This window comes from Sciurus vulgaris (genome assembly GCF_902686455.1).
Source record: "Sciurus vulgaris genome assembly, chromosome: 12".
Classification (NCBI taxonomy): Eukaryota; Metazoa; Chordata; class Mammalia; order Rodentia; family Sciuridae; genus Sciurus; species Sciurus vulgaris.
In genome coordinates, this window is record NC_136473.1 from 33385811 (window position 1) to 33399288 (window position 13478).

The following is a 13478-nucleotide window of genomic DNA, read 5'->3' on the forward strand; positions in this document are numbered from 1 at the left end:
AAGTGTAGAATGGCATAGGTAGTAAATATTCATTCTTGTTCACAGTTTTGACCACATCAGTGAAGATAATTATTTCATTAAGATTATTATTATTTTTTTTTTTTTTTTTTGCTGATTGGTTCCTGCATATATATACACACACATTTTTTTTTTCCTTTTTCCTTTTCTTTTTGGTGATTACTTCTCTTTTTATTAGCCTTTTTATTTGGGGGGGGTTCGTGTATTTTGAAGGGTTTTCCATTTTTTTTGTGGTGTTTATTTTGGTTATTCTTTGTTTTCTTCTAATAGGCAAATTTTCTTGCTCTCTGTATGTATACATATTAAAATTTTATCTTATTCATTTTTCTTTCTACTTCTCTTCTGCTTTCTATTTTCACTCTAACTCCTCTAAACCTTCTTGTGCCTTCCCTTCCTAATTTCTTCTCTTTTAATTAAACTGGATATTTAATGTGCTTTAAAACTGTTTATACAATTTTGCTCCATATCATTCCTGTTGTGGTGGTTGCTAGTGCTTTGTATGTTACTGTTGGTACCTGGTGTTTACTCCGGGTATCTGATTCAGTGTAGTTTGTTGTCATTGCTGTTGTTCATTTGCCCTTTCCATGTGAGGTGCTACGGATCCAGCATGGCTTTTCAAGTTTCTGGGGTCAAGGATCTGTGGTTGAACTACACACCCAACCAAGCTAAGATACAGCACACACTGTACCACACAAAACCAACCCCACTTAAATTTCACCAATGCTTTTAACACAAAGAATACAGGAATCTGCTAGGCACAGCGGTGTATACTTGCAATTCCAGTGACTTGGGAGACTAAGGCAGGAGTATTGCAAATTCAAAGTCAGCCTCAGTAACTAAATGGGACCTTCAGCAACTTAAAAAGAATATGTCTCAAAATAAAAAATAAATAAATAAAAAAAAAAAAGAAATGGGAATGTATATTAGTGGTAAAGTGCCCCTGGATTTAATCTCCAGGACCAAAGCAAACAAATCAAAACAGAATAAGGCCTCAAAATCAAAACAAAAACAAACAAAAAAATCTTGGAAATCAAACAAAAAAAAAAAAAAGAGGTAAAATAAATCTACAATGAAAACTATGGAACATTAAAGAAAGAAATTAAATAAGACTTTAGAAAATGGAAAGGCCTCTCATGTTCTTGGATAGGGAGAATTAATATTGTTAAAATGGCCATACTATCAAAAGCACCAAGCAGAATTAATACAATTCCCATTAAAATTTCGATGATGTTATTCACAAACATAGAAAAAGCAGTCATGAAATTCATTTGGAAAAATAAGAAGTTCATAGTAGCCAAAGCAATCCTTAGTGATAAAAGTAATGCAAGAGGCATCACAATGCCAGACCTTAATTATATTACAGAACTAGAGTAACAAAAATCATGGTATTGGCATAAAAACAGAATTGAAGACCAATGGAACATAATGGAAGACACAATGACATACCCACATTAATACAGTTATCTCATACTAGACAAAGGTGCCATAAAAAATACGTTGAAGAAAAAGACAGCCTCTTAAACAAATGGTGCAAGGAAAACTGGAAATCCCTATGTAGTAGATTAAATTGAACCCCTATATCTTAGCCTGCACAAAACTCAACTCCAAGTGGATACTAGAAGGACCCTGGCATTAGGCCAGAGACTGGCTATTGTGAACTGAGCTGCTATAAACATTGATGTTGCTAAGTCACTGTTGTATGCTGATTTTAAGTTTTTTGGGTATAAACCAAGGAGTGGGATAGCTGGGTCAAACTACTAGAAGAAAAAATAGGCCAACTCTCCATCATATCAGCTCAGGAACAGACTTCCTCAATAAGACTCCTAAAGCAAAAAAAGTAAAATCAAGAATCAATAAATGGGATGGCATCAAACCCAAAAGCTTCTTCACAGCAAAGGAAACAATCAAGAGCATGAACAGAGAGCCTACAAAAAAGGAGAAAGTCTTTACTACCTTCACCTCAGATAGAGCATTAATCTCCAGGATATACGAAGAACTCAAGAAAACACCAAGAAACAAATAATCAATGAATGGGTAGAGGAACTGAACAGACACTTCACAGAAGAAATACAATCAATCAATCAACAAATATATGAAAAAATTTTTCAACATCTCTAGTAATTAGAGAAATGCAAACTAAAACTACACTGAGATTCCATCTCGCGCCAATAAGAAGGGCAATTATCAAGAATACAAGTAACAATAAATGTTGGTGAGGATGTGGGGAAAAGGTTCAATTATACATTTATGGTGTGACTGCAAACTGGTGAAACCAGTCTGGAAAGCAGTATGGAGATTCCTTAGACAACTTGGAATGGAACCACCATTTGACCCAGCTATCCTATTCCTTGGTTTATACTCAAGACTTAAAATCAGCATTCAACAGTGACTTAGCAACATCAATGTTTATAGCAGCTCAATTCACAACAGCCAAGCTATGGAACCAACCTAGGTGTCCTTCAACAGATGAATGGATAAGGAAAATGTGGTAAATATAGACAATGGAATATTACTCAGCTAAAGAATTAAATTTTGGCATTTGCTAGTAAATGATTGGAAATGGAGACTATCATGCTAAGTGAAGTAAGCCAGTAACCCAAAACCAAAGGTAGAATGCTCTCCAATGTGTGGGTGCTAACCCATAACAAAAAAGGGGAAGGAGAGGAAATATAGAAGTTCACTAGAGTAGACAAAGGGGAATGAAGGGAAGTGAGGGGGAATGGGAATAAGACAGTACAATGAATGAGACATAACTTTCCTATGCTTATATATGAAAACACTGCCAGTGTTACTCCACATCATGTTCAACCAAAAGAATGTGATCAAAATTGTAATGGGTTGCACCCATGTATGTACAGTACGTTAAAATAACACAGTACTACCCTCTATATCTTAAAAAATAAAAAAAGACAGACTTGCAGCCTGAATTTTTTTTAAAAGACCCAAGTGTATCTTTTCTGAAAGAAACATTTCATAAGTAAAAACATCTATAGGCTAAAAGTGAACAGAGGGAAAATGTTTCATGCAAAGACTATGAAAGTGAGCACATGACTATTCTCATATTCTTCGAAGCAGACTTCAAGTCAAAATTAAGTCAGAAGAAATAAAGAAGGTCAATATACATTGGGATAGTGAACAATCTAACAAGATAAAATGATATTATGTATTTATGCCCCAAACACTGCTGCATCCAATTTTATAAAACAAAAATAACAACACACACTTTCACTTGGAAAACTGTCTTTTGCAAATGAAGGAAAAATAACTAAGAAGTTGATAACCACTGACCTCCCCTACAGGAACTGTCAAAAGGACTTTGTTAAGATGAAATAAAATTGTGTTAATTAGTAACATAAATCATACAAAAATCAGAAAACTGAGAGATATAATACACAGCCATAATCAGAACCCTCCAAGTTTATAATGACAGTATGTAACTTTATCCATGGCATGATTATTAAAAGCTATAACTATTAATAACAATTATAGTTAACAAATTTGCAACAGATACATATTATGAAGTGATACAAATTCTGACATCAAGAACAGAGTATATATTAGCCAAAATATGGAAAGGAACTTTATAGAAAGAAAAAAAAAATCCAGCTAAAACAATGGTCAAGGGACCTTTTTCTCAAAAGACATACAAAAGGCCAGCAAAAAAAAAAAAATTGGGGGGGGGGGGGCAGGGGGGCGCTGGGGATTGAAACCAGGGCCTTGTGCTTGCAAGGCAAACACTCTACCAACTGAGCTATATCTCCAGTCCAAGGCCAGCAAATTTATCAAAACATCACTCATCATTAGAGAAATGCAAACTTAAACCACAATGTATATCATTTCACAGCTGTCAGAATGGTTACGAATTTAAAAACAAAAACGAAAAAAGCTGATGGTAAGGATGCAGAAAAAAGGGAACTCTTGTATACTGTTGGAGGGTATGTAAATTAGTACAACCATTGTGGAAAACTTGAATGGATGTTCCTCAATAAAACAAAAAATAGGGCTGATGGTGTCAATGGTGGAATGTTTGCCTAGCAAGTGCCCAGGTTGTGGTTTCAATCCCAAACACCACAAAACAGAAACAAAAGCAAAAAAAAAAAAAAAAAATAGAAATAGAATTACTGTATGATCCAGAAGTCCTACTTTTGTTTATATACCTAAAAGATTTGAAATCACCATGTTGAGGAGATATGTATATCCATGTCCATTGCAACTCTGTTCACAATAGCAAGGTAAAAGAATCAACCTAAATGCCCACCAAAGAATGGAAAAAGAAAATGTGGTACATATACACAATGAATACACAGTCTTCAAAGAATTTTTTTCATTTAAAACAACATGGATGGAACTGAACAACATTATGCTAAGTATATGAAATAAGCCAGGCACAAAAAGAAAAATACTGCATGTTTATTTTTTATTTGTGGAATCGCGGAACTCAAAAAAAGCAGAAAGAAGAATGGTAGTCACCAGGACAGAGTTGTAGGGATAATATGAAGAAGATGATCAGAGAGTACAAAGGCTCAGTTAAACAGGAGGAATAAGATCTTCTTAGAAACATTAAACAGTATGAAAAATATAGTAAATATATTGGACATTTAAAAATTGCTAAGAAGTAGCACATGCCTGGAATCCCAGCAGCTCGGATAGAGAGTTCAAAGCCAGTCTCAGCAACTCAGCAAGGCCCTAAGAAACTTAGTGAACCCCTGTCTCTAAATTAAATATAAAAAATGGCTTGGAGATGTGGCTCAGTAGTTAAGCACACCTGGGTTCGATCCCTGGTAACCGCCATACCCTTCCCCGCCAAAAAAAAAAAAAGAATATATAGAGAGAGTGAGTGCTAAGAGACTACATTTCTAATATTCTTACCACAAAAAAATTATTTGAGATCATGGCTATATTAATTAGCTTGATATAATTTTTTCTTCTTACATTCACAAATCGACATTATTTTTTACCTCACAAATATGTATAATTATAAATTGCCTCTTACAATAAAACTTAAAGAAATTGCACTGAACAAGTTGTTCTGAAGAACTTAGATGCACTAAGTAGCTATAGAGCTTGTCCCAAGTCAGAAATTTATATTTTGTGAAATTAAACTACTTTGAAATGCTAAAAACTACCAAATAAAATATTCTAAATCAGTATAAAAATATATTTATAAATATACTTGTCATCAATGTTCTCTTTTTCATATTTCTACACATAAGATATACCAGGTTTATATAAGACATTTATTCACCATAATATATATATGTATATGTAATGTATATGCAGGATAGACAAACACACACATTTTAGCTCATTATGATCTTCTATAGCAATTACTTTCAAATGGTATTTCCTCACTTTTTCCATATGGCCCACATGGGTGAGAAAGAGTTAGTATGAAAGACAAAAAAAATAGAAATTCTCTGTACCTCCAAACAAACAAGGATGATTACCCATGTAAAAGTATGAATTCTTATCATTGTACAGATATAGAACCAAATGCATATGCTCTAATCTTGGTTTTTTCCCCTCATCAATTTTGTGGCTTTAGGCAAATTACTGTTAACCTCCTATAAACCACTTCTCTGTATCAGTGAAATGTGAATTATAACAATTGTTTTAATGAATTATTGTGAGGATTACACAATATATAATACAGTAAAACTACTAATATATAATACAGTAAGTACTAATGTACTTACACAGTAGGTTGATAATTCTAGTTCCTTGTATCCACTTTATGGTCAGTCACTTAGGCTCCTGTGAAACATACATCATTTAAGAAACAAGCCAGTCCATTAAAAACAATTATAACAAGGAGTTAATGTTTCCAGAAGTTAGTCATGTTATTGTTGTGTTCTTAATCTTAACTGCTTCCAAAGATTATTACCTCTCAATTAATTTATCATATTTCCTGACTTCTAGACACCTCATTATCAAAGAAAGAATACTTATTTGATCTATTTCGCCCTTAAGTCTCTGTTTTTAAACCCCCCAGTCCACCAGATTTTCTTCTTATTGCAATATAATTTACCATAGTCCATAGCTCAAAGAAAACAGAAAATCGTGAAATAATTTTACACGAGCCAGGTGCAGTAACAAGTGCCTGTAATCCCAGCAACTCAGGAAGCTGAGGCAGAAGGATCCCAGGTTCAAGGCCAGTCTCAGTAATTCAGCAAGGTCCTAAGCAATTTAGCGAGACCCTGACTCAAAATTTTAAAAATCAATTAAAATAAAAAGGGATGGGGTCAGGTGACGTGAACCATGCCTTTATTGCCCAGCAGCCTGGGAGGCTGAGGCAGGAGAATTTCAAGTTTAAAGACAGCCTCGGGAACTTAGTGAGACTGTCTCTAAACAAAATATTAAAAAGGGCTGGGAATGTGGTTCAGAGATTAAGTGCCCCTGGTTCATCCCTGGTATGTATGTATAGATAGATGATAGATAGATGATAGATAGATAGATAGATAGATAGATAGATAGATAGATAGATAGATAGATAGATAGATAGATAATGTATCTTAGGGATAAAGTGACCCTGGATTCAGACCCCAGTTCCAAAAACAAATAATAAATAATTTTACATGAATGTGTATCTTAAGATATTATAACTATAATCTTAATATAGAGAACAGTGTTGTACATTTTATCATGGTTGTTATTACAGAATAGTTCTTGTCCAGGTTCTCTTTGGCAGTATGATATACAACAAATAATTCTGCCAAATATTCCTTCAACATAAAATTTAGAATAATTTAACATTTTCTTTCAGATAATAATTTAACCATGCCTGCCCTTAACACAAAAAGGCATTCTTTTTCTTAATTGTTATTGAATTTACTATTTCTCTTTTCCTTCTTTTTAGCTTTATCTGATTTACTGTTGGTTAGTCATTGTGGCTAATTAAATAAGCTAAGCCCTCCATGCCACTCCAAGTGCCCCTCGGGTGATGTAGGTCCCACCTATGACAAAAATGTAAGCTGAGAAAACTTCCTTTTTTTAACACTACCCTTAAGAGCAGATTTGCTTTTAATGATAATAGTCCATCTATTGCATTTTTGTGCAGCAACCAAGAAGTATTTTCTCAGTTAATGTTATGCCCCATTTCTCCACCAGGGGGTGCATGACATTCATGTATGGTGCAAGGCTTCTTTTTCAAGTGGGAAGTTAGTTTATGCTTTTTAAAATTTTTTTCTTTATTTTTTATTAGTCCACCTTGGTTACACATAACACTAGGATTCATTTTTAAAAATTATAAATACATGGAATATCATATCCATAATTATGAAAACAGGAATATCAGTCCCTAGTACTTGCCCTTAGCCTTACCCTCCTTCCTCCTATTCTCTTTTCTACTGATCTTTGTTATTTACTTACATTTATTTTATTTTTAATTTAGTGTCTTGTAGATATACATAATGTTGAGATTCACTGGGGTATTCATATATGTACGCAGGAAAGTTAGATCAGATTCATTCCACTATTTTTCCCTTATCCCATCCTTCCTCCCTCCCTCTCAATCCCCTTCCTTCCTCTACATATGTCATCACATACTAACCAGAAACAGATCTGGGTGTAGAACCCAGGTATGAGTCCTCTTTTTCTCTGCTAGACCACACTCAAGAGAACAGAACACACATTCCCTTTACTGTTGGTTTCTAACAGCACTAAGTTATTTCCAGAAGCATACTTGGACAAAAGTATAAATAAATTAAACAAAAGACTTTATATCCAAGCTGGGCACGGGGACACATGCCTGTAATCCCAGTGGCTCTGGAGGCTGAGACAGGAGGATTGAGAGTTCAAAGCCAGTCTCAGCAATAGTGAGGCGCTAAGCAACCCAGTGAGATTCTACCCCTAAATAAAATACAAAATAGAGCTGGGGATATGGCTCAGTGTTTGAGTGCCTCTGAGTTCAATCCCCAGTTACCCGCCCCAAAAAAAAGATTTTATATCCAAAATATCAATTGCTATCCACAATTATTGTTCCACAAAAACATTACCTTCCTGGACTTTTTTTTTTTTTTTTTTTAATAAGTCCATTTAAGCACAAGAAAGAAAAAAAAGAATTTTTAGCTGCTTCTGTAACAGAAAAAAGTCTCCATGGATTTAAACAGACACTATTGTTTTATCCACCAAAGCAATTTAAAAATCTTAGGGGCTGGGGATATAGCTCGTGGTAGATTGCTTACTTAGCACAGACAAGGACCTAAATTCCACTTCCAGCACCAGAGGAGGGGAAAAAGCCTTATTTGATTTTAGAAAGACTCTGAAATACTTTTTAAAGAAAGTATCCATGAAACTATTCAGCCAGGCCAATCTCAGCCCAGAAGTCTCCTACAACAAATATACAACAAATAGTTCAGTGGCCAGATTTTCTGCTGAAGACAGCTGTTGTTGGGTCCAGACCTTTGGCTGGATATAAAATGATGTAGCTTCTGAAAAGCTTGTACTCAGTTCCGCTTCAAGGCCAATTTCCATCTAAAATACAAATGGAAGAAAATATTCCCTTCTGCCTGACTGGTCCCCCTAAAGGTTTAGGGAAATAAGGGTAACTTAGCCAGTAGGGCAGATTGGAAGATAAATCACACAGCTTGTCATGATTTTAAGATAAATAAGAGATGAGGATTTGATATCCTAATAAGATCTCCTTACCTGCTAGGCAGCATCTGAACTTTTTTTTGGAGTTTCCAAAATAGCAGATTGAGAGTCTAGATTGGAAAGGAAGCAAGCAGTTCATATCTTAAAAAAAACAAAAATCCTCAGTCAAAAAATTAAAATCTTCACTAAAATATATCTTTAACTATAGCACTAAAAATATCTAGTCTTTCTTCCAAATATATTAATGGATTATGAGAATAAGACTATATTCAGCATATAGCACACATATGACAAACACTCATGTCATTCATTATTTTGAAAAACTGGAATAGTCCTTCTCTGCACATCAACCATAACTATTTTTCTCAGTGCTAATCTCTATACTATTGTTCTAGGAGTACTGGCTAAGACTTTTATTTATATTGGTCACTTAGTTAAAATTTGTTCATGATGGAGGCCACCTCCATCTTGAAGGATAGGATCTCAAAAGCCTTATCTGTTGACATATTACCTTCTGATTTCAATGAAAGAATACAAATAACACTCAATCGAGAGCACGGTAATAATGGATTCTGAAGAGATGCTGTCATTTGAAATTCTATGAGACTACAAATTCTTCACACTGAGCATTTTGTTTAAGCCAAGGGGTACTTTCTTCTAAGTGAAACCTGAATGCAAATTTAAAAACTTAAATATAAAAATAAAGCTGGGAATGGTGATGCACACCTATAATCCCAGTGACTTTTAAGGCTGAAGCAGGAGGATTCCAAGTTTGAGGCCAACCTCAACAACCCTGCCTCAAAATAAAAAATAAAAAGGACTGGGGATATAGCTCAGTGGTAAAGTGCCCCTGGGTTCAATCCCGAGTATAAAAAACAAATAAATATTTTGAAAAATTAAAAGGGCCTTTAGGAGTTCCCAACACTCTATGAATCAGAATCTGAAAACCACTGATCTCACCCATCCTCTGTATTTTAGAGATGAGAAGCCGCAGGTTCCTAACACAAGCAGTTGGTGGCAGGATGAAGACTAAAGGTTATGTCTCTTGCCTATCACATTGCTCCCCCTGGCTGACAGGCAGACCAGATACAGGACACAAAGTACAGCAGTCAATTTTCACAACTCTTTGGACATTCCCAATTTAACAGCATTGTAACTGATGCATATGACAATACTACAGAAAAATAAAAAGTACTTAGTATTTAAACAGATAACATACCATTAAGTGACACTGAAAAGGTTTCATTGCAGGATCTCAACACAGATCCATGGGCCTTGTTTGATCTGCCCATGCTACGGAATGGGTTTAACTTCCTTTGCCTTTTCCCCTTGCTCACTATGATCCAGCCACCATGGCCAGCCTGTCCTCCTCTAATATTCCAGTGATTGCCCCCTCCACCAGGCCTCCAAAGCCACAGCAACTCTTCTTTACAGCCCAGAGTGCTCATTCTTCAAGATAGCTGCATGCCCTGCTTCCCTGACCCCATCCCTCAGGACTTTGCTCCAGCCTCCCAGAGCACTCGATTTAAAGTAGCAACCCCCTACCCCCAACAATCCCTATTTCCAGTCCTTTCTCCATAACATGGACCATCACATCATATATTCCATAATTCACTAGAACATAAGTTCCATGAAAGCAGGATTGGTGTCAGAATTATTCCCGTCACAGTCCAAAACATCTAGCACATAGCAGGAGCTTAAAATACTTACTGAGTAATTATAGGAATGAATAAAAGAATAAGTGAAAGATCAAAAGAATGATCAAGACTAGGTGTCACCATGAAAAGTGGGGCAAGCTAGGAAAGAGAGTAAGGACTTTATTAAGAGGCAGCAGAGATACACTTGTCTTTGGCTATTTCCTGAACTTTAGCTAAGAGTAGTTTTTTAACAACAAAATCATTGAGAATACCATGAAGTAGTCAACAATAGATGTCATGGTGACAGAGAACATAAACAAGTAGACTTAAAATACAACCACTTTTCCAGACAACAGTGTTTCACTGAGCCAATCAAAAATAGATTCTTCCCTACTCAAGAGTTTAACACCAGAGTTAACCAAATTTGAATAAGACCTTTAACATCAAAGCTAGTCAACAGTTAAGAAAGCAAATCCCAAATTGTAAGAATCTTGTTTTCTACCATTTTTCATTATTTCCAAATCCTCCCAAATAATAGATTCAAGACAAATCCTGGCTTTGTACACATGGAAGAAAGTTTCTTTTCTTATTTCTATTTCGACAGCACAATAACTTTCAAGGGATCGCCTAGTAGTTCTTTACATTAGAAATGCTTATAGTACTTCATAGCTTTTTTTCTGTAGTCTATGACTGGATAATCTGTTCCCAAAACAAAACTTCTGAGGTCTGGTGTCAATAAGAGCACGTGCAGTTTATTAGAACAATGTATTCAGAAAACAATGCTTGTTAGGTCATTCGTCCAACATTCAGAACACCTATACCCAAATTCCCAGTTTTCCTCTAATCCATACTTACTTGAATGGAATTCATTCTCCCATTCTACCCTTTATCCCTTTCACTGTTCTCTTCATTTCCTTGAAGTCATGTGCTCAACACTTAAGAGAAATTTATATCTCAAAATGCTCTCTTCAAAATCAGAAGCTGGAATGTAGGAATCTACAGTATCAGCATTTTAAAATCAAAGAGATGAATGGACTAACTGGTGCAAAATAAAGGATGAGTGAATGAAAACAAATAAGAAAAAAAACCAGGAAATAGAAGAAAAATAATAGAGAATAAAAGACAAAAAAAATAGGGTAAAGAAAGTATAGGAAGAAAAAAGAATAAAGAAAAGAACAAGATATGGTGAAAGCAGCCTAGAAAAGTTGGCATGGTAGGAACAAATAAGTGAACTGGCTCCAAAGTAAGGGCTCAACACTAGAATCACCATGCAGGTAGATTTGAGAACTCAGTTTTGTCTTAACACTCACAGGGGTCCCTAGATGAAAGTGACCACCCCTCATATAAACCAATTTACTTGTTACTAACACTCTACTCCTCCCAGGATCCAGGGGCACTTTCAGAATTGCCTTAAACCCAGCTCTCAGACTGACAGGGAATCTCCACTAAACATTCATTCAGTAGAATGGTTATTTTTAGAGAATAACTCAGTGAGAGGGCTCTAAACAATGCGAAGAAAACTGCTACCTCCTTCAATTGCCCTTTTTAAAATTTAAGAAACTAAACTCTTTTGTTTTTTAAATCACTGTGAAGAAAAAAGGGAAAGAGAAATTCCTCACAGAACTTTAAATGTTCCATTTTTTAAAAAAGTTACTTCCCATAATTCTGAGCATAATCTAAAATTCTAGGATACATACAATTCTAATAGTTTCAGAAGTAATTTGTCATAAAATGAGATCACTCACAAGAAAAAAATATGAGCTTCATATTTGTACAGAGAGCAATGAGATAATGAACAAGATACACATCTTTGATAAAAAAGGAAAATAAAATTTCCCCTTTCAGCTATATCAACTATGCCTTCTAAAAAATAAGTGGTCTTAAGCAAGTTTACATTTTAAGTAAAAATACATTTTACTTAAATTTACTTAATGTAAATTTACTGAATGTAAAATTTACTTAAATGTAAATTTTAAAATACATGTAAAATTATTAAATTCAGCTTATTTAATGGTATACATCAATTTGACTCAGACCTAATAAGTTTAATTGAAAGAAAATTCATTAAACTTTATTTAAACAGCTTGCCTTCCTTATGACTGGGTCACCTAGTAAATGGTGTATGTTTGTAATCTGATATACTATGTCCTCAAGAAATGAAAACAGGGCTAAACATTGAAATTTTCCTAAATGAGATCGACCCTATGTTCTGCTTACTTATCTAAGAGCATAAATCTGCTCCTCATTGTCAACAAAAGATAGCCACACTCAGAATTCAGCTAGCTAAAGAGAAATTGTTCAGTTTTACTGGCCCCTAAATACACACACCCATAGACACAGGCAATCTCTGCTGGAAACACAGTTCATCTATTCTAGTATATTTTATGTTTTGATTAAATGAGTAGCTCAGAGGGATAGAACACTTTCAAATCACCCTCTGTCACAAAATTCCTGTGAACATGTGTTAAAGCATTAAGACAAAACATGTAAACAAGTTGATGATACTATGATTGCATTACATCACACAAAATCTCTTTTCGTAGGGACCATCAGAAGCATTTTTTGTGTGTGTGGGGGAAGTTATTAGAGGCCATCAAAGTTGTGTTTCTCATGAACACTGAGAATGATACAGAATTGTTCATATTCCCCCTTCTTCTTTGAACCTAAGTGATAAATTTCCAATCACCCCTAAAATAAACTACAGGAATTTCTTAAATTTTCGTGTTAAAGCTTAACTTTGCTTCTTTTTATTGTTCTATTCTAAATTTCTTTTAGTTGATCCATTTCCTTTTGTGATCCTTTTAGACATAGATATTTAAAAGCTACTCAGATCCTTTGTAGAGCAAAGGTGGGTTACAATTCATCCAGCCAGCATGGAAACAGACTTTTCTTTTTTAGGATATCTGCAGAAAATTTTTCTGTCTTGTTTCTACCAGATCAGCTTCCATATAATTTCTTTCTTTCTCTTTTGGCACAACTGGGTATCCAACCCAGGATCTTGTGCACACTAGGCAAATGTTCTACCTCTGAGCTACACTCCAAGTCATGTATACATATATATATATATATATATATATATATGCATACGTATATACATATATTGGTTTTTCATTCTAGAATTTTCTGTAACTGGACTGCCTTTCTAAAATCAGTCTTCTATTTGCTCTCTGGGCATTGACATTTTCAAAGAAAGGTAAGGGATCTGATTTTCCACCAATGAAATAAAATCGA

At 34.8% G+C, this 13478-nt stretch overlaps 2 long non-coding RNA genes across 9 annotated transcripts in view; one reads left to right on the forward strand and one right to left on the reverse strand.

Moving 5' to 3' along the window:
* The window catches only part of LOC306642443, a 53218-nt gene that overhangs the window by 7048 nt on the left and 32692 nt on the right, over positions 1-13478 (reverse strand). The gene's annotated exons all lie outside the window — the stretch shown is intronic.
* LOC306642451 lies at positions 1053-3933 on the forward strand. Its single transcript, XR_013758531.1, has 2 exons — positions 1053-2855; positions 3568-3933. It is a non-coding gene; the product is annotated as an uncharacterized lncRNA (long non-coding RNA).